The following is a 22,331-nucleotide window of genomic DNA, read 5'->3' as shown; positions in this document are numbered from 1 at the left end:
GGCAGCAAACGGGGACAACAATCTTTTATTTTGCGCTCAAATATAAAAAAAAATATGAGGTTAGTAAAATGGGTCGTTACTGATGTAATAATTTTGAGTGTTTTTAAACTTAGCCTTTGCGTATCCGCACTTGTCGAAGCCTATAATGTTGCTGTTTCTTATATCCGCATGACATTTTTCCTTTACAGAAGTTAAATTGAGAAACGGTCATATTTATTCTGTAACTCTTAGTGTGTCCTTTTCTTATATAAGACGCCTACTATAAAATTGTAGGTACCTTTGTTGACACCTCTTCTCTGACACGTTCAAGAAATGAATGCACAAACAGGCTGTAAATATCAAAAGCAATAAAGACAAAGAATAAATAAATAAAATTAACCAGCTTGGATCATTCTCAAAGTCTACAAGTGTTCACTGATTCAATATCAACGAGGTTTCTTTAAAGAATGCCCAATTAAAAAGCAAAAGCGACTCGCGTCCACGGAAACGACTCACACACTATATCGTCTCTTCAGACAGATCTGTATCAAGAGGCCGCTGCAAACACTTCGTAAAAAATAAACCATTGAAGATATGACATTGAGAATGTGCCCTTGTGTCCCTATATGTGTCCCTATATAATCTTCGACTCTTCGAAGATGCAAACTGTCATTTATGACGTAGAAGTCCCACCAAGCGGCCGCTGCTTCTTCGGTGACATATTATTTTCTGTTTTCTTCGAAGAATGAGTGTTGTTCAGACTGTGTTGTTGTCCGTAGTGAACAGACATCCCTGTGGGATACCTATGTGCTAAAGATCACGAACAATATCGCGTGGTTTTGCTGCGCTCTGCAGCGCATCTACGCCTACCACGGCGGTAGGCAGCAATGAACACCGACAGGAGCCATATGTCCGACAGCGCGCTCCTAGGTGCATGAGTGCCGCAGAATGGGCGCCGCATTCGGCACAACACGCGCCTAATGTCATCAAGCCGGCAACGCTAGTTTTCAACGCTGCACTACCTCCCAGCGTACCTTCAGTGAATATGGCTGAGACATGCGAAAGTGAAGGCAAGAAACCACGGGTTGACGAAGACAGGACATCCACCTATGAGCTGGGCGAAGATGAAGACATAGACTGTGATGATGCACCGTTCTCCTTGGTAATGTATAAAAAAAAAGCGACCTGAGGGGAATTCCAGTTGTTTATCGACCCTCACAGGAAGGCCGCAACTTCTGGCAAGTGAATCCAAACTGCGCTGCGTCAGAAATTGTTTCAAATGTGGAAATTGGCAAAGGAGAAGGTGCAGTCATTCCGCGTGAATAGAGATGGAAGTTTCTCTGTCAACGTTACTTCAGTCTCATCTGCAAGACATCAGCTCTCGAAGTGAAGTGGCTGGTTTCGGAGTCAAGCCATTTATTCCGGCCTCTTATACCAAAAATGCTGGCAAGATATGTCCCAGTTGAATGTACAGAAGAACAACTGGTTGACTTCCTGAAGGATTTCAGCGTGACATCTGCCCGTCGTCAGGCGCGCTACAATAGTCAAGAAGACGTATCGATAGAATCACGCCCTCTGAGAACTGTTATTCTTCCTTTCAGAGAAGACAAACCCGCAAAGTGTGCACTCGGGTTTCATGAGTCATGCTGTAGAAGAATACCATGGTTCTGCTCTGAGATGCTACAACTGCCAGAGATTTGGACATTTAGTGAAAAACTGCCGCAGTCCAGGTCACTGCAAGATATTGGCACCTGGTATATTGAGCCAGCCAATGGTCAGCATTGCGTGCCCAGCAGAAACGGCGAAGATGACGACGACGTCAAAAAAAAAAAAAAAGGATCACGCGCCAGCTGGAGAACCATCCCTTCGTGACAGTGACAAGAACTTTATTAGAGTCTTCTGAGGAACTTGATTGGGGGGAACCGAAGGCTCCGCAATCAAGTTGGTGGCTCCGCCCACGACGGGACAGGGAGGTGGTGACTCTCCGTGACGTCGCGGGCCCTCTGGACGGCCTGTAGTTAGTTTGTGGCATTTTTCGTGTCTGGTGGCTGGTACTGTTGTTTACACTTGCCTTAGCGCGTGACAAACTCGTGGAGCTGCTGGCTAATCTAATCTGTGCACCAAACCCCTCCGAGCAGCAGGAGCTCCAGTCCCGTACCGGCAGTTACGCCTCTAAACCGCGCCAGCAGAAGGACCTGTGGACAAGCCCCTGAGTTTGGACTCCTCCCAGAAAAATTGGCAGCTCCGACCACCCCAACCTGTATGGAAGGAACAATGCCGATTCAGTGTACGTTACTCAATCCGCGAACGCCGAATCTCTTCCACGGCGCAATACATGACGATGTTGAAGATTGGCTGGTGCACTATGACCGTGTTGCCGCGTTCAACAAGTGGGATGACACCGACAAACTGAAAAACGTATATTTCAGAATTAACGATGGCACACGTGTTTGGTATGAGAACCATGCAGATGCCCTAACTTCATGGGTAGAATTCAAGCGCCGCTTCTTGAGACGTATGAGAGCCCTGATCGCCGAGAGCGAGTTGAGCGTGATCTCCATTCCAGTATACAAATGCCGAACGAAGGTGTCGCAATGTATGTCGAGGACATGACGCGTCTCATTCGACGAGCTGACCCCAGCATGTCGGAAGAAAAGAAGGTGCGGTACCTGATGCGCGGAGTGAAAGAGCAGCTGTTCGGCGGTCTCGTGCGCAGTACTCCCAAGACTGTGTCAGAATTTCTTTCCGAGGCCGTCACCATTGAACAGACTCTTCGGCAGCGGGCACCATCATACCATCACCATCGCCAAGTGAACGCTGCCTCACTTACGGACTTCTTCGGAGCTCTCGGGGGCCACGCCGATTTCTTTCGAGAGCTCATTCGTTCTGTAGTCGGCGAAGAACTCCAGAAACTTTCGGAACCCTCAAAGCCGAAGCTCAGCTCTTTGTCCAGCGTTCTCCGTGACGAAGTCCAGCATGCGCTAAGAGAACCACCCTTCAACACAGAAGCTCGACCGCTAAGAACTGACAGCCCACGTATGTCATATTCCTAAGCTTTGAGGCAACCTGCCCCAACTTCCTCCCTGCTTCGCACCACGTGCCCGGGCATGCTACAGCCCGTCCAAGCAACCTGGTATTATCAGGACCACCGATAGGCCCCAAGGAAATCAGACGTGTGGCGGGCACCGCGAAGCTGGGCATGTCTACTGTGAGTGTTCCTATCGAGAGCTCGGACTACACGGATTCTCAGCAAACTCACCGCGGCCTAGGTTCGGCCAGCCTCCTCCTGAAATTAAAGAATACGATGCCTAGTAGCGCGGATCCCCATCAGCTTGACACCAGTCACGCTCCCCTTGGCCACGGCGGTCTTCTCCGACTCGCCGTATGTATTCGAGCGTGGTGCAGGGTCGATCGCCAAGCGCACGGCGGGAAAACTAACCACAGTGGCCTTCGGGGGCGAGGCCGCTCAAACTGAACGTGCTCAAGGACCCCTACTGACGCGTACGCGGACCGACGATACATCGACGCCGACAGTACCTGCTGATTACGGAAGAATTTCCTTGGACATTCCTGTACTGCTCGACGGTCGTGAATTGACTGCTTTAGTGGACACTGGAGCGGATTATCCTATATTCAGCGAAAAACTGGCCACCCTTCTGAAGAAAGTGACCACGCCTTGGAATCAAACGCGAATTCGTACAGCTGGCAGGCACATCGTCACACCACTCGGCACGAATACATATTCGCGGCTCTACGTTTGTTGCCAGCTTGAGCATTCTCCCTCAGTGTTCTTGAGATCTAATCATCGGCATGGACTTTCTCAGGAAGCACGGAGCTATCATCGACATTCGACAACGCCTCGTCACTTTCTCGACAAAGAGCGCCGCAGCGACGACCAACACCATCCACCCTCGAGCATCTCTTCGTGTCATCGGCCACGCTGTCATGTTACCACCGCGTGTAATTGTCGTGGTTCAAGTGGCATGTGACAGACTCTTACACGGTGAAGCGGTCGCAGAAAGCAGTCGCTCTTTTCTGCTTTCTCAAGGTGTTTGCGTAGCAAGAAGGCTTATTGATCTCCGTGATGGTCACTGTGAGGTTCTTGTCACGAACTTCAGCTACAAACACCGGCACATTTTCCCCGGTAGTGTCATCTCCTACGCCGACCCGATCGCCGATGTCACTGAGTGTTTTGTTTCCGAGGCAATCGGCACTGCTGAAGCACCTCTACGCAACGTCGACATTAGTCCAACGCTTCCTGAAGAGAACAAACAACATCTGCGCGAGCTGTTGCTCGAGTTCCACTCTTGCTTTGCACGGTCGTCGAAGATACGTCAAACATCGATTACGAAACACCGTATCATCACCTATGAGGCCTACACCCCCCCCCCCCTCCCCACACGGCAACAGCCGTATTGTGTTTCCTCGACCGAACGACATGCGATTCAAACGCAGGTGAAGGAAATGCTTCAAGACGGCGGAATACAGCCTTCATGCAATCCCTGGTCATCACCAGTCGTTCTTGTTAAAAAGAAAGATGGCACGCTTCGGTTTTGTGATGACTACAAGAAGCTAAACAACGTAACAAAGACAGACGTGCACGCGTTGCCTTGTGTCGACGATTCTCTGGACAGGCTGAGGCGCGCGAATTAGTTCTCCTCTATCGATCTGAAAAGTGGCTACTGGCAAATTGAAGTAGATGAGCGGGACCGCAAGAAAATTGCTTTTGTGACTCCGAACGGCCTTTACGGATTTAGAGAATAACTTTCGGCATCTGTTCCGCTCCAGCCACATTCCAGCGAATGATGGATACCGTTCTCGCTGACCTCAAATGGAAAAGCTGCCTCGTCTATCTCGAAACTTTTGGCGAGCACCTTCGACGCCTTCGGAATGTACTCGAAGCCATTCGATCGGCTGATCTTACACTCAAGCCAGAGAAATGTCATTTCGGTTACGAGGAACTAAATAAAGTTCCTTGGTTACGTCGTGAGCGCGGCAGGTGTTCGGCCTGATTCCGAGAAGACCGTTGCTGTAGCTGCTTTTCCAGCTACAACCTACAAGAAAAGTGTCCGACGATTTTTGGGCTTGTGTGCATATTATCGACGCTTCATTGAAAATTTTTCGCAGATTGCAGAGCCACTATTTCGCCTTACGCGTGACGTCGCGCCATTTTTCTGGACTAAGGAAGAACAGACCGCCTTTCTGGAGCTACAGCGTCGACTGTCTTCTCCTCCCGTGCTCAGTCATATTGATGAGGATGCTGACACAGAAGTGCGCACTGACGCCAGCAATATTGGTCTCGGAGCTATCCTGGTGCAGCGGCAAGACGGGACTGAACGAGTTATCGCCTACTCGAGCCGCACTCTGTCCCGCGCCGAGTCCTATTATTCCACCACAGAGAACGAGTGCCTCGCGGCTACTACAAAGTTTAGGCCGTATCTCTGCGGGCGGCTATATAAAGTTGGGACCGGGATCATCACGCTTTGTGCTGGTTGACCAACCTCCGAGACCCTTCTGGATGATTGGCACGTTGGAGTCGGCGACTCCAGGAATTTAACATCATCATCGTGTACAAGTCAGGCAGAAAACATGAAGATGCTGACACGCTATCACGAGCACCTGTTGCATCTCAGAATCCTGACGAGGACGACGACAGCGCCTTCCTGGGAGCTGGGACGTATTCCTCGACAATCCATCTTTAAGCTTCCCCATAGCAGATGATGCGCATTGAAGTCGCCGGTAATAATTCATGGTCCAGGTGTCGCTGTTAAAGTCCCACTTAGTCTTACGTTGTCAAATCGACTCGAAGGTGAAATGTAGGCACTACGATCATGAGTGCGATGTTATTGCATCTTATAGTCAAACATACGTACTGATTGTCGTCATCAGGTGCCACTGGGTGTAAAACATACGTGAAATCGCATCTGATATAAACGATGACTTTGCTGCGGTCGCTACAGGTGGCAGATATGAAAGCTTCATACTCTGGTAGGCGGATGGCACTCTCAATGTTTGGTTCACAAATGACGATTATTGAAATTTGTTCTTAAAAACAAAAGGACGAAAGTCCGAAAAGCGGGATTTAATGTACCTGACATTCCATTGGGAGAGAGACGCTTCCTTGACCTATTTAAGGAACGAGTGTCGAGGAGCAGCCATGGTGCTTCTCAAGACCGGACAGTACCGGATTCAGGGCATCCAGTATTTGAAGCGCGCCTCGAGCCGCTGGAGTGTGTATGGCGGTCAGTAGTACTCGTAGCGTGTTCATAAGGGCCCTTATCATAGTGACAACTTTGTCGTCGTCTTGGTTGCTGCCAGAAGGTGAAGCATGGCTCAGCGAGCGTGCTACATCTTGTCGATCCGCTGGTGGATCTAGCCGTGGCAACGGCGGTCCCTCCTCGCATGAGGCAATGATATTGGAGACTTTCTGCTTAGGATCCTCATTGCTACTATTGCTAGTTGTATGTGGAAGTTTGTGGACTGTCAGTGGACGCGGTGCATCCTTATCAGTAGCAGTGGGTTTCCTAGATCTCCGGCGACGTGAACGTCGACGTTGCACCTTAGCGGCAACCTCCCTGTGCGAGGAGCCATCCCTGACCATTTGCCTCAAGACTTTCGCCCCATCTTTCACACGTGGGCAATTCTTTGAAGTTGCATCGTGACAGCCTTGACAACTGGCGCACTTTTGGTTTTCTGCACGACAGGCGCTGGAGCTGCGCGACCCAGAGCATCATGAGCACACGGCAGCATCTGTGCAAACCGCACTAACGTGTCCTATCCTTTGACACTTCCTGCACTGAAGCGGCTTTGGCAGAAAAGGCCGTACTATGTGTCGGAAGTGGCCGACCTTGACGTGGGAAGGTAGGCTGTCTGCTTTAAAAGTTAACTTCACACACTGCGAGTTTCCCAGGCGACGGGCTTGCAATATGGCAATTCCCTCTGTCGCCGGCTTGATGAGTATATGCAGGTTAGCATCGCTTAGGGAATTATCGACGTCATACACAACGCCGGCCGTAGAGTCATCATCGTCTTGTTTATAGCAGCGTACGTTGATGCTATCCAGTACCTTAACGTTGCTCAGAATGTCTAGCGCGCTGCGGTCTGTCGCATCTATAGCGAGGATGTTCTTACGGGCGTTGATCCTTACATCTTTGATCTGACCCGGAATAAGTGCCTCGAGCGACACAGATGTGGCTTGGCGCTTGATCCTGTTTAGATTGCCGCTAGCAGCCACAGGCACAAATAAAATTGTGAGGTCTGATGGCTTTCGCGTCAGGATCATAGTTGCCTTACTTGGGGAAGGAGATGTCCTGATGAGTCTTCTCTTTGCTTTGTGCTTCGCTACGGGCACGAAGTCACTGTCATCCGATGTTTCATCACTGGTCGCTGAATAGATCACAGTGTCCTCGCTGTCGGTGGCACTCGGGCGACTAGACCGCTTTCTCGGAGCGGCCGCTGTTGACGTAGAAGGACCAGAAACCCTTCCAGGTGACTCCACGTCCATCGCCATAGTTTAGGGTGTGGCGTCTCCCACAAAGTAGCCATAAATGCGCCAACCTCTCCTAATATTCATTCCAATAATAAAAAGAAATGCATTAAAATTTTGAACGGCACTACAGGCTTGACTTAACTCGTTTAAAGCAGTACTAAGGTTATGAGCAAAGCTGTCCAGCCACGTCTCATCCTCAACAGGAAAGTATTATAATCAACATCTCTTCATGACAATGGAATGAAGTGTAAAGATCCGAAGACAAATAGGCATCACAAATGGCATAAAACATTTTTATTATATGCAGCTATCTGTGTCATGAGCGCTATGTCTTTCATCGTATTTATTACAAAAACAAAAATAACGAAGCAGCCAAAACCGCACTAATTGCGTCGCGCAACAGCAACACAGCCCAGTATAGAGTGACGCAAAACCTTCTTACAATAAAATTTCATTCAAGGTTAGAAACTAAAAAGGGGATAAGCATAAACACGTAATCAATATTATGAATGCTGCATTTTACTATGAATTAAGACTACCCCGCTCGAATTAAGCGGTTGCTCGACACACGTATTACATGTAAACATTTGTCTGCAAAAAAACCTAGTGATAAGCCTTGGATTACTAGGGAGGTGAAGTGATTGTTTAATAAGAGACATCGTTTCCTGAATGCTTATAGAAAGCAGCGTAATCGTTGTGTATTTGTAATGCTAATGTGCCTTGGAAAAAATATAACAGTAAAAAACAAGTTTGCTTTCCAAAAAGTTTGCAAAAACTTTCAAAAAAGTTTGCTAAGGAAAAATAGTTCTTAGTATTGGGCCTAAAGTTACAAGATAAGCCGAAAGAAACGTTGAAGTGTTTAAAAACAATTAGCAAAGAATCTGTTCGCATCCCGAACTTAACAACGGCAGTGTACCTCTTACTGATGACTTCGATAAAGCTTCTTCAACCTCTATTTCCAGTGTTCTTTCCCAACTTCCTGTAACAAGAAATTACCGTCTATTACCGACAATGTGTTCGAATCTATGCCAGAATTCGTCGTGACACTAGGTGGTATACTTAAGTTACTTGACAATATAAATGCTTCTCATTGATGCCAAGGGCTTTAATTAGACGGCCCTCAACAGGCTCACTGGACAGGCTAGTAATGCCCTAAGACTTGTAGCCCGCGTCTCAAATCGAAGAGGCGGTCTCAAAGAGGACAATTTGCTCAGAGCTTATCAGGCGTTCTTCCTGAGTCATGTTATTTACATTGCGCCGTACCTTAATAGGGGTAAAGCGGAAAAGGCCAAGCTCGACTCCTTAATCAGAACCGGCCTCATGCGCGTGCTCGGCCTTCCGCAGTCCACAAGCACTGAGAAGCTGCTGGAGCTAGGACTCCATAACACCATCGATGAGCTAATAGAAGCTCACGCAGTGGCTCAGATAATGATACTTTTATCCACTAAGCCAGGGATCAAGGTTTTAGAAGAAACGGGAATCCAACCCAGACATGAACCGGCGACCAAAGTTAGCTTGACCCGGGAAACCAAAACTGACACCATGGTTGACCCCGCCCCGCGAAACATCCAACCAGTGCATAACGAGGGTAGAACATTCGCGAGAGCCAAGTCCATCCTTAAAAAGATCAATCAGCAGAAACTAGATGCCCTCTTTGTCCATGCTGCCAGATATGACAGTGGCGATAAGCTCGCTGTCTCGGTTGTAGACGCGGGGGGCAACCTGGTCAATGCAGCCTCTGTTTATACGAAGTTTGCCCATGTGGCGGAGGAAGCGGCGATCGCTCTTGCTTTTCCCAGCTTAAATGTTCCCTCTATCGTCTTCTCGGACTCGCGCACGGTGGTTAGATCCTTCTCATCCGCCCTCGCATCTGAACTGGCGAACAGTATTGTGATTAAAGCACTTCAAATGACTAGGGAGAGCAGCGAAGGAGGATACCACATCTCGTGGTTCCCAGCCCATCTAGATAGCTCAACTCGCTTGGATGTAATCCTAACAAGCAGGCCCACCGGAGAGCGTGCGATTTCACGCACCGTGCTGTCGCGGGTAGCCAGGCTTAGAACGAGGTCAACATCCACAAAGATTCATTATGTACGTACTTTCCACGAAATCGTTTCCCGTTATCGACTGAGCAAAAGGACATTTCCGCCCCCTCTCCTCAAATTGAACAAACCTCAGGCTAGCACACTCAGACTCCTGCAAACCCGTTCGTATCCCACTCCTCGGTCCCTTAACAGGATAGATCCTGACCACTCACAGTCGTGCCCCAAGTGTGGTCATGACTCATGCTCTTTTGACCGCATGCTCTTGCTGTGCCCGGCCCTTAACGCCTCTCCACCCAACACGAAAGAACAATGGCAGAAATCTCTCAAGAGTAGCAATCTCCACATTCAACTCCAGGCTTTCCAGAAGGTCCACGACATTGCGGTGGGACTTCATCTCCCTGTCCCATCGTGAAGAAGCCACTGACTTGAACTTCGGGAGCCTTTGGTTTTGGCTCCCCAAGATCTCAGTCCCTCAGAATTCAAATAAAGTTCTTGTCATGTCATGTCTTCTGTAAGTGGTCCTGACGGTATACCGTCTTATGTGTAAAAGGCTTGTTTTGACATGATCGCCCACTACCTGGTTATAATGTTTGAGAAATCGTTAAGTACTTTTTGTTTACCTAAGGAGTGGAAAGTTGCAAACGTTGTACCGATTCATGAAATTGGCCTAAAAAATATTGCCTCAAACCTCGGTATCTCTCCTTCATTGCTTGATTGGAATAAGTGTTGTCTACAAGAACGCATGCAATGTGTTGTAATTAATGGATCCCAGTCTGATTATACTGGTGTTACTTCGGGAGTTCCCCAGGAATCTGTTTTGGGGTCATTGTTGCTTCTGGTATACACCAATGATATTGCTCAGGTTGTGTCATGCAAAGTGCGTCTGTACGCGGATGATTGTGCGATTTATCACTGCATTAGGTCTTCCACTGACCACCACTACTTGCAACGCAATTTGGACTGTATAACGCGCTGGTGTGTTAGGTGGCAAATGTCTCTGAACCCCAGTAAGTGTTATTACGTCTCCTTTACACGTAAACACGATCCATAAATGTTTGATTATACATTAGACAATATCGAGCTATCGCGAGTAACTGAATATAAATATATTGGTGTTTATTTCGCATCAAATTTAACTTGGACTAAGCACGTGGGATATGTTACAGCGAAAGCATGTAAAATGCTAAATTTTGTTAAGCGTAACTTCCGGTTAACTCCTCCCAAAATTAAGGAACTACTTTACTTTTCGAACGTAAGAGCCGTATTAGAGTATGCGTGTATGACCTGGGACCCGCAAACCAAAACTCTGTCTGATATTTTCGAACATGTAGAAAACCGCGCAGCCCGATTTTTCTGTAGTAATTATGACTTTACTTCTAGTATTACTGCACTTAAGGATTGCTTGGGGTAGGAATTATTAAGCACACGCAGAAAAAACATGAGATTAGAAGTGCTTTTTAAATTTCTCTTGGCATGGTTAAAATAGATAAAAACTTACCCTTTACCAGCTCATTTCTTATCTTACAGAAATGACCACTCTTTAAAAATAAGAGAAATTATTTGTAGAACATACGTCTTCCAGCACTCATTTTTCCCACACACAATATCCCAGTGGAATCAGCTACCACAGGAAATTGCTCATTGTCGCACTGAAGCATCGTTCAGAGCATTACTGTTGAATTTATAGCGGCGTGAACCTTTCTGTTGTTGTGTTATTTCTGTTTGATAAGTTATGTATTTTAGCCGAGCATTTGTAACCCTGTGTATTCCCCCCTGCAATAATGCCTTCGGGCGCTGCAGGTAATTGAAATAAATAAATAATGAACACATCGTCAATAAGGCTACGATTCCGGTCGGAAGTCATTCTGATCATAAAAGTGATTATAAAAACAAGTCGTACATGCACAAGTCTATGATGCACGAATCAAACATTCTAAATGTTCGACAATGCGGTTCAGCGTGTTCGTGTTTGCACCCACTCAATACGCCGACATTTATTCGTATCGTGTGCCACCGAAACAGCTTGGCAATGATTGGCTACTGTCGCGTTCGACGGTTGGGGAGTTCTTGTGATCAGCTCCAAACTTGTGTCTCGTCTACACGCAATGTAAAGTACGGGTGATGAAGCATTACCGCGTTCGGTATGAATGTCTTGCAGCGATCGCGAAGCGTGCGTGGTCATGTCTGCAAAAACAAACACGATGAGAGTAGGCATTATTTAAATCATTGTAAACTGTAAAGCAGACAGACCATCCTGTAACGTGTCCGATGTCTATGTACGTTATCAAACCACGCGCGAAAACTCCACAACGTTTGCGCACTAGTCATCTGAGGACTATAGATGTCCACGCGCCTGTGCTTAGCTTGTGTACGCGTGACTCGCTTCACAGATGTCGAAGGCTCCGCAATAAACGCAGTTTCCGACAGAGGCCTGCCTATATCCGCTGACGAAAGTTTGCTCACCACTCATCCTTGGTATTCGGTATAAACGAAGCCACCGGGTACTCATTAGTCAGCCCTTCGTCGAGAGCGAACAAGCCGCGGAGCTCTTCCCCTTCTGAGATTAATAAGCTGCAAGTGTGGCGCCTCACACAGGCCGTCCAGATTTTTGTTCCTGTCCCAAACTAGTACGACGTCCTCTGCTTTCTTCGGAGAAACGCTGACGAGCCCGGATGCCAACAAAACGAAGACACTCGGAACGGTAAAGTACCTGACGCTCCTCCCTAACTCCAGAATATCGTTTACTCAAGGCCGCTTGCTTATTACGGAGGGAGCATTGGAGCGAGTGTACTCGGTGCCTTTCTTCCCAGCGTTTTTTTTTCTCCCCGCCGTCCAAAAGCGAACGCCTATTTGCTGTAGCTCTAAAAGCGTGCAGCACCGTCAAAGCTGCAGGACCGCCCCTCTCAGAAAGTGCCCCGGCTCGTTTTTCCGTGCCTTCCGCGCAGGTTGCGTCCTTGCTCACAGCGTCCGATGCGGGCGCCCGCGTTAGGCTACACTGCTCCTTCCCCCATCGTGCTTATTAGTAGTATTAACTGGTTGTTTATTTTAAATAAATAAATAAATAATCCAAAATGAAGAAAATGAAAAATAACTAGTGACCGCCGTAACTGTCAAACGCAGTCTGCAGACACCTGAACCGCGGTCAGTAGTGGAGCAGATAGGGGGAAATAAATTAATAGAGAAAGAGGACGGAGTAAACGAGAACCATTTACATATGCACAATATAGCGACAGGTAAACAATATCCCTAGTTCGCTTGTGAAGCGACTTCACCCAGCCTCGCAAATGTTGGTCACGTATAGAGCAGCCGGGTGGCTAGGCCCGACTGCTCGAAGAACTCGCACTGGGTTTTGTGAAGTTCTTCCTGCGCGTGTGGCCATCTTAGCGCCTCGGCACTGTCGGCCAGGGGCCCGGTCGTGATCCTCCTTATCTGCCCGGTTTTCGAAATGGTAGTGGCAATGCCGCTGTGGTAACAGGCGGATTTATTTCGCCTGGCTGTCGAAGGAGGCATTTGTACCACTTGTATAGCGCACTTTTCAGGGTATATATTTTGTCACCAGTCGTCTGAAAGTTCACTGTCACAAAGAAAGACAAAACAAAAGGCGCAATATTTCTCTTCGAGCCATCTGCAGTGGTCTTCCATGGGAACACTAAACGTTGTACGCGGTCGTGTGGAAATCATCTTCTACGTAGGGAAGATGATGTCATGCTGTGACCGCATGGCACGCAACAATCTTAGAAAAAAAGAACATTAGATTAATCACAATAGAAGTGAAAGATTGACTAGTTGCTATTGAATCATTGCTGAATGGCAGCGCTTACAAAATACGGAGGACAAAGGCCGAGGAAATGAACAAGCGCCGACTCGCAATTCAATTTATTGTGGAAAAGGATAGCGTGTATATGCATTAGGTGACTATAGTCGACATGCACAGCACTGCGATTAACTGTTGCACGAAGATTAAAAACGACACAATTATGCAGGTCGTGTGGCATTTAGCAAAAATTCTAGACTTGACACGCATGTCAGCGTATATCAAGTCTAGCTGATTCAGCCGGACCGCACCATGCGTCTTGTCAAGCGGGTTGAGTGGTTTAACCTGCCCTTTGCAGACGCGTTGACAGAACTCGCCTCGACGGCCGCTCGGCCCGGCCTTTCAGTCTATCCATGAACCCGGCGACCAGACTTTGAGCCGACAAACCGACTCTACCGGACTTTCGTGGGCCCACATATGCGAAGTTATACACTACGAGAAGGAACCGCTTTGTTTGACTGGGAAGCAGCTTTCCTTGAGTGCGTCGACAGCTTGCAGATGGCGCCTGTTTCCTGCATGCGTAGTGCGCCTGTATGTGCTCCATATAGAGGAACACTAGGCATGCCGCTTTCTGTAGCAAGACGAAAGGCTGCGCGTGTATCCGATTGACTCGTTTCCTGCTTCTGAAGAGTGGATTACATTATGGGGTTTTACGTGCCAGAACCACGATCTGATTATGAGGCACGCCCTAGTGGGGACTCCGGAAATTTGGACCACCTGTGGTTCTTCAACGTGCACTTAAAGAGTAACTCATTGAATGTTTAGATGGTGCAGCGATATATGCAATCAGTGACGTCCAGTTTAAGGCACATCGATGGCAGATAAGCTCCTAGGCTTATCAGCTCTGCACATCCTGATACATATGGCGTGCCTTCAAACAAGTTTTGTCGTCAGACGCTGGCTTCAATAAAAGAAATATAAACAATAAAGTAAAGCTATTAGGATATTTCAGTGTACCTACGCATGTCGGGGCGCTGGTAATGCAGGAACGGAGCAAGCTATTGTTTCACGACGTCATTATGCATTCAACTCCTGGTCATTGAAACCGAGACTGTTTAGTTGAAACAACCGCTTTTATGAATGATTTAGGAAGCACTGACGCTTGCCACTATTTTTTCTAGCATTTAGACAGCTTGGACTTTTGTTTGATGCAAATAAAAGACAAGTTGAAAATGTCCTGTCAGTACTACAACAACCGTCGCTGTGAAATACTATGAAGGATAGCTCCTGATTTCCCTACAAACAAGTCGCAAACATCTTCCCTCTGCCATCTCTTCCAATGCTGTCTCGAGCACATCCGCAAGAGACAACGCAAGATAAAAGAAAGAATCCGTCCAGATATATCACGAACATTCTTGTTGTGGAAACATCTTTCACAGAATTTAAGTGTCGATACACAGCAAATTTCTTGAAACGAGAAGTCAGTGAACGCCCCTTTTAGGCACTTCACAGAATTTGAATATAGGAAGAATGTTTCTTATATGATACGTATCAAGCGCTCATTCCTTTTCTCTACCTATTTTTATTGTTGTTACTGTGCGCAGACACACTTCGTTATCTGATGTCATGCTTGATAAAAAGCCAAGCACGGAAATTGACATATATCACGGCCACTTTTCTTTTAGAACCAGCATAAAGAAGAGGAAATGAGCTGACCCCTGACTTGGGGCCTTGTGTACTTACGACCTGCCTGCGACAATTCAAGCAACAGATGCAGCTTGCGTCACTGAGTGCTTTTGAATGTTTTGTAGAATGTCACAGTATCTATCCAACTGATAAGCGTGAACGCAGTTAGCATGCCAGAGGCCTTGAGATTGAAGGACTGCAGGGGGAATGTATAAAAGAATATTCTGAGAAGGATAATGTGAAATGGCTGGAAGAATAGTAGTGCAAGGACAGGGAAAAAAGACGCCGTGAAGCAACAAGGATTTTCAGGTTTTGCGCATCTAAGGCTAGGGGGAGCAAAGCGGCGGGCGTAGAAATTATCGCAAAGTTTTGGCATTCAGCAAGCAGGGCGTGGGAATGGGTACGCAAAGACGCTTTGGTGCGCTCTTTCTAAAGCTCACTAATGATGCAATGCAACTGTCACCGTGCAAGAAAGTTCACTTGGAAACAATGCGAAAGGTAAAAAAGATAAATTGTGGGGTTTTGCGTCCCAAAACCACTATATCATTATGAGGCAAGGTGTAGCTGGAGGAGTCCGGATTAATTTTGACCTTCTGTCGTTCCTTAACGTGCCCCCAATGCACGGGACACCGGTGTGTTTGCATTTAGTCCCTGGGGCGTGAGAGTTAAATTTCGCTACAACCTAAAAAGCACTCAACATGAGTTTTGTCTGAGCATGAGTTCTTGTGCTACAGACTACGTACCATGCCCAAGGTCTCCTGAGAACAGAACCACTGATGTCGATCGCACGTGTGCTGAGCGGCTTCCGCTTCTATCAATTCTTAGTCATCAATAAAGAAAACATACCAGTGAGAACAAAATTGTTTTTGTCTCGAATGCCGCAGATAAACGTAAAGAAAAAAAATTATTTCAGCGTGAGGGAATCAGACCGTGAACATCAGTGTGCTGTCACTATAGCGCCAAAATTGACAGTCGGTCTTGATAAGATGAGTGCAGGTTCTTGAACGAAATAACACATCCTGATCGATAATGAAGAACGAACACACCAAAGAAAAGACAACTCTTTTCACATCACGGATCTCTTTTGTGCTGTTTGGTCTGGAACGCGTAACTCGATGTTCGAGTGCATTCGCGGGTCAGATCGCAGGTAGCTTGAGAATCCACAGGAAGATGAAAGGACATCCACAATTCGCAAATAAAAGCAATAAAAACTGCAATGCGGAGACCACAAAAATAGACTAAGTTCACTGTAAAGGCTAGTGGAAAGGCATTCGAGCTGCGCTAACTCTGGAAACAATGCGTCGTGACTCAGGTGAAACAACGAGGCTCCACAGTCATTACGCATCATAATGCATTAACTGCGGCCCCGAGCTCTGTTATTTGCTGTCCCTTGTGGCCGCACCAAAAAGCATCCGGAGGCGCAATTCTACTCTCGTTTGTATACACCGCGCACCACCGAACGCTCGCCCAGCAACGATGTTTGTGGCACGTTATGACGCTTTCGTGATCAAACAGTTTTTCAGCATCCGTTGCAGCGAACGTAGAGCGATCTACGAGTTCCTTTCATTCTGTCTCTTCGGTGGTCGGTGCGATCGCCCTTCGACAGAGGAAGGAGAAACTCTACAAGGGGGGAAAAAAAAGCAAGATTACACTCGCCCCATTCACGAAACGCTGGGCATGCAGGACTGCGCGACGTTGCACACACGAGCGAGGCATAAAAGAGGAAGAGAAACAGCGCCGGTTGTTCTCGCACCTTCCTGACCCATTCCTACGGCAGACAAACGGCCGCTCAGAAGCACAGCAGCGGACAAACATAAAGAAGCGGGAGTGTTCCTAAAATACTCTCCCTCCGTGCCCGCCTCACGCTTTCTGGCGCGCTCTCGCGAGCAAGCCGACACTGGGTGCGCGTCGTTTCTTTGCTTTCGTCGGCTTTGCGCTTCTCCGAGGCTTCTCCGCTCTGCACGAAGCATCGACGATGATGATCCACCGCTCCTCCTCTCCGACGAATCCTCCTCGGAGGAAGAGGAGACGCTCTAGCTGCGGCTTGCTTTCCCAACTGATTCTGCGAAGTGGCAGCAGCTTGTCCCGTGACGTTGCGCGTGACGTCTCCCCGTTCAACCTTCGGCCGAGCCAATGGACTCCGCCGTGGCGTAGCTTCATTCACATCGGCTCGCTCGGTGATCAGCAGCGCCTCCGTGCGCCGCCGCACCGGCTGCTCTCGCGTTCTCCCCCTCCTCTTTCACTAGTTGCTTCTTTCAGACGCAAGGCTCCGATTCCCGTACGGGACGTTCGTTCTCTCCCCTCGCCCTAACCTCGCCCGCTGCTGAAGCGTCCCGCCGTGGAGTTCCACTTGATCGTCGCAGTTGGTTTCGGCTCTTATCTCCACGCGGGCGTTCGCCCTTTCTTGGGTTCTTTACGAGAAGAACAAGAAAGAGAGCACATAACGAAGAAGGAGAAAGAAGAAAGTTGCTGCCTCAGAAACTTACCGTGCACTACACACGCAACCACGAACGGCGGGTTTGTTTTGCTGTTTGGTCCTCCCGGCGAGAGGCTGACTAGGTGGAGAGGAGGACCGCGCCCTTTGGCGCGCCTGAGCGAGCGAGCGAGCGCCGCTGTCGGGCCGGCGCGCACACACTTTCTTCGTGGGCCTCAGTCGAGCGAGGTGCCCTCTCTCGATCTGACGTGGTTCCGTACGTGAGTGCGTGCGTTGAGTGCCTTCGCTTCGGTCCCTTCGCCGGGCGTGCTTTGCCGTGTGTCTCGGTCGTCGCCGGGCCTGTTGAGAGGCCCGCCTGCCCGGCCTAGCATCGCAGCTTCCACGCCGTGTACTCGGTTTCGGCAGTCGGAGATTTTGGAGCGTACACGCCAGCCCACCCACGCCAGAAGCCTCGTGTCCGAACTCCTGGATGAGAGCTGTTCCGGAATGAGAGAGTGAGCTCCGGCAATACATCGTGCCGCGGTTACGTGTCACCGGGCGACGGGTGGAACGCTTGGTGGCGGAGACGGAGAGAGGCGCGCCCCGTCGCGCGTCGGTTTTGTGTGTGTGTGTGCGCGCGCGCGTAACGAGCGACCCGGCGGCGAGACGTCCCAGCCCGGCTGTCTGCTTTGGCGGGTTAAGCCTAAGGCAGGGTTGGGTGGCCCCGGGCTGGCAACTGACAAGTTGCTGGGTGAGTGGGCTTTCTTTGAGTGCCTATAGCTCGTCGCCTGTTTGATTGTTGCCTTATATATAATATTGCATCATAGAACGATCACATTTCGCTCATGTCTGCACTAACGTTTCAAAGCTCGGCGGTGTCATATATCGTCCCGTGTTTAACCCTTGTGCTCCTTTATCCCAGCTGGAAATTACTTTTAGAAATAACTTCTAATAATAGGGACTATCCAATGTCGTTGGGCTGCACTGGTTAAACTAACATGTTTCACCCCAGCACACGAGGGACGGAGCAAATAGTGACATGCTTATGCCTGACGTTAGTGACAGAATACTATTATAAGTATTTTCATCTGTTATAGCCAGTCTAGTGATATAATGTCTCATATTTGACCTTTTGGAATTTTACCTGCAGCCATCGCCCTGTGCCATGAATCTCGCTTGATTCAAACGAGGTGATGCTCATAAGTTATACGCAGTAAATGTGACAAGAGCTCGCACCTCTCTCTCTTGTATTTACTTTGGTGACAGCAATATTTCATGGCAGCTCTGGCGGAACTACCTTAACGCAGATCTTGCTTTCCTAACGAACCCTACTAATCAAGCAGAAATCACTACGCGTGTGCTTGTCCCGACATCGCACCTGTGATCGTGAATTCAAACCGGTGAGCTTCATTCAGAAACAGCTTGGAGTACCTCAAAAGCAGGTGTGCCATTACCTACTGGCAATACGACTTCGCAGCATTCGTAACTGCCGCATTCACTGACCGTAGACACGGCATTTGCTTGACTTAACTGGCTCTTAGGCTTCATAGTCCGTCATGAACATCGACGCCACAGCTTTCTTCGCGGCGCGGTAGCCTTTGTCCGATTCCTTCATTATCGAGTTTCCACACTCATGGTTTCTCATATTAACGTGCAAACCACAGCGTAAAGGACAATACAGTGCCTTGTGGTTGGCACATCTTACTAAGGATGTACATTATCATGACGACGTTGCCCCTATTGAATTCGTTAAGTTGGTTTTCACTTGATACATAGTTACGGATTGACCATTCTCAAAACCGCTTGTGCAACGCGCGATGGTGCAGTGTTGGCAGTATTCTGCCTCTTAGCACGAGGTCATGGGTTCGATTTACGTCGGTCGGAATGCGACGACGCTGGCCTATGTTTATAAAAGAATATACTATCCAACTTGTTGGTTTGAAGCCGTACTATTTTCCAGCGTAAAGACGCATTGTCCCGTCTTTGCGGTTATCCTGTCTTTGCGCTGGAGGACAGCACTGTACCTATTCATAGATTTAGGTGCATGGTTGGCCACCCATACGGTCAAAATTGTGGCTACGGCTTCTATCGTACCCGCAATGTTACTTTGGGGCGTTAATTACAAATACATCTAACACACCATTCGTACGTAAGAGGGACTCGCATGGATCGCCAATGACGGCGTTCTTGTAAGCGAAAATGGCGTTTACGGTCGCACGACAGGCGCGTTGCAGCGCCACACATGTAGGCCGAACGCCTCTGCTCTGCAGCTGCACGCATATGCTTGCGCTTCCACGATTATGCCGGCAACTCTCTATCGCGCTATCTGCCTGCCTGACTGCTTTTTTGTCCTCTATCAGCTCGCTCGCCGTTATTCTTTCACCTCCACGGTCGCTGGCGCGCACCGACCTTTTGCAATCGAGGCGCAAGCCGCGGCGGCGTTGTTTTTGTGCGCCGATGCTCGACTCACGGTGGTTACCTGGCACGCAGCCCACTAGTGCCGCTGTTTCGATTCGCTGAGGCAACGCGAGAGCCGCGGGCTTTTCGCTCCTCTTCGGGTGACGAATATCGCGCTCTCGCGCGAGCGACCACACAGCGACCCGCCTACCTGACGCCATTACGCTTAATCCTGCCTTCTCTCCTTTTCGCTCCCCCCGAGCAGCAAGATTTGATTACGGTGACTCTTTGGATCGTACATGGGCGGCTAAGTTGAAGTGATATCATATTTGGGATCAACCATGAGATGGGAGGGACAGCGGGTTGAAGGAATGCAGACGCCGGATATTGGAAGCTGACAAGGTTCGTTTTGAAATCTATGGATTCTATACTTACGGGATCGGTGAAAGCTTTTCACTGCAGCGTCGCGGACATTTTCTTTATGGATTGTGACAGTATCACACGATTTCTTCGTACTTCAAATGCCTTGAGGTGTTTGGTTTTCCTTTGCTTTCAGCAGTTGCATTTTGAGGTCCAGTTTTTAATCGAGTACCGCCAGTCGAAGTGGTGCTGATGCTTCCACTGTTTCTTTCAAGTTGGCCGTGAAAAGTATTGCGTACGCTTTATTTTGGCGATTTCAAATGAAGGCTTAGCTTCTTTTCTCTGCATCTTTCTTCATCAGGAAGCACGTCGTGGGGCACAGCTACCTGCATCAGACGCGCACGTATACAGGTGACAGGCTACATTCTAATTTGGCGCCGTCGTGGGCAGACGGCTATGCCTGCGGACGCAAGACGTCTTGTAACTTTACTAGCAGCTACATCTGATGGTTAACGCAGAAAACTATCATCTGCCACAATGAGCAGGATGTACGAAGCAGATGCCCATGAAGGCCAACCCAGCGTTTGTGCTTCTGGACACCCGATGCCACTGGTGAACTCGGCATAAGTGTGTCGCAGTGGCTGCTCTGATACTATTTTCAGTACGGCTCTAAATATTTCAGCACACGAGCCACGTTTAAGATAGACTCAATGACAGTACAGTCGGCACATGATGTTAGGGAAACAGCGCTAAAAGGTGGGACAGTAAATGAAGGAGCACACACGCACACTGAAATGTGCGTACGTGCACATTCATGTGTCGTCTTGTCTTTTAGCAGTGTTTTCCTGCGATCATGTATGTTCGCATGGGGAGTGAGAACGTCCAATCGAAACCGGTTTTCCTCGCATCGCTTGTCAGTCGCTACGAAAACGCTGCGACATCCGGAATATTACATGCAGATGAGAGTATGGACGTCCCTCCTCTCCTCCCCTTCTCCTTTTTAAATGCGTAAGCATTTCTAGGCCTACCCAACGAGAAAACCCGTCCGTCCGTCACGTAAGTCGATCACTTTCAAGATAGGGCCGCAGCAGCGAGCTAATTGACTTTCGTGCTGCGTCTCGCTTCAACGCGAACGAAGCGGCGAGAACACAGCGCACACGAAGCTATCAGCACTCGCCGTCCTCTGTTCCCATTGCAGATCGCTTTCAAGATAGGGCCCACGCAGCCGCGCCATACACAGCCGCCGGCGGGGTACGGTTTATCACCGTTGATAATGCTTTGACGCGGTTGGATAACGCGCTAAAAAGCGATAACGGCTTACAAAGATCGGAACGTAATCAGCGCACCTGGCACCGCCACCTGCAGTAGTTTGTCGCGTCATCAATCTACCTTGCGCCGCTATCCGCAACAGTTCGTGTAGCCGCAGCGCTGTCATTTATACTGGTCGGATCAAGTTTGATAATATTGATAATGACACTGGGCTGCGTGGAGATGAGGATGTGGCACAATGCTTACGCATACTTAACCAACTCCCAGGGGCGTTTGTGCGTAAATTTTCCTTTTTCTTTCTTTTTCTTTTTTCTTGTGCCTATCGCGGTAGCTAATCGGACCTGTGAGACTTTGGTGAAATGAAAGCACTGCTTTGATACGAAGATGGGCGAAGGAAACTGCTTGTCTAAAAACACTATAGTCCTCTTTCAGATGAAACCTCCTGAACACAAAAATGTTTCTTTTGGAACCAGCCTTACATGATACGTCCCTACAGTCGTCGATTTTTTTTCGGAAGAAACTCTTTGAGGGTGCCGGACCGTGCTACAGTGAGCAGCTTTCTGCTTTGTTTTTGTTTTTTCTAAGTGCATCCGCACTTTATATCTGCCGTCAACAAAGAGTGTGTCGCACTTCGTGGATCCTGCAGTGTCGTTGCCTGCCTGCTTGTCATTGTGCAGTGACGTTTGTCATTGACGATTCGTTCATTATCCGCCATTCTCTACGGAAGCTATATCGAAAACGGGTTCAAGTTTACGACACCTCCGCCATTCATTCGATTCTGCTGCCGCCGACTCAAGGTCGTTTACATGCGCCTCTGTGGCTACCGAAAAACCTATAGTAGAAACTCCTGCACCACTTTGCTAGATTTTCTTTCTTTGTTTCTTTCTTTTTTTTTCTTCGAGCCGTCATTTTCTTACGTGTTTCAACAAGAAGCGTGGA

The 22,331-nt window shown here is 48.5% G+C and overlaps 1 protein-coding gene and 1 long non-coding RNA gene across 6 annotated transcripts in view; one reads left to right on the top strand and one right to left on the bottom strand.

The window, feature by feature from the left end:
• The window catches only part of LOC135899950 (uncharacterized), a 273,078-nt gene that overhangs the window by 241,327 nt on the left and 9,420 nt on the right, over window positions 1–22,331 (bottom strand). The gene's annotated exons all lie outside the window — the stretch shown is intronic.
• The window catches only part of pnt (ETS transcription factor pointed), a 196,753-nt gene continuing 191,776 nt past the window's right edge, over window positions 17,355–22,331 (top strand). Inside the window, exon 1 of one of the 3 annotated variants that reach the window (XM_065429325.2) lies at window positions 17,355–18,117. The gene's annotated coding sequence lies outside the window, so the exon portion shown is untranslated. The remainder of the gene's footprint in view (window positions 18,118–22,331) is intronic. The other 2 variants (XM_065429324.2, XM_065429326.2) reach the window with 2 other exon arrangements.

The sequence above is a fragment of the Dermacentor albipictus genome, chromosome 4 (genome assembly GCF_038994185.2).
Source record: "Dermacentor albipictus isolate Rhodes 1998 colony chromosome 4, USDA_Dalb.pri_finalv2, whole genome shotgun sequence".
Taxonomy (NCBI): Eukaryota; Metazoa; Arthropoda; class Arachnida; order Ixodida; family Ixodidae; genus Dermacentor; species Dermacentor albipictus.
Note: the sequence above shows the minus strand (reverse complement) of the source record. Positions and strands in the feature narration are given on the sequence as shown.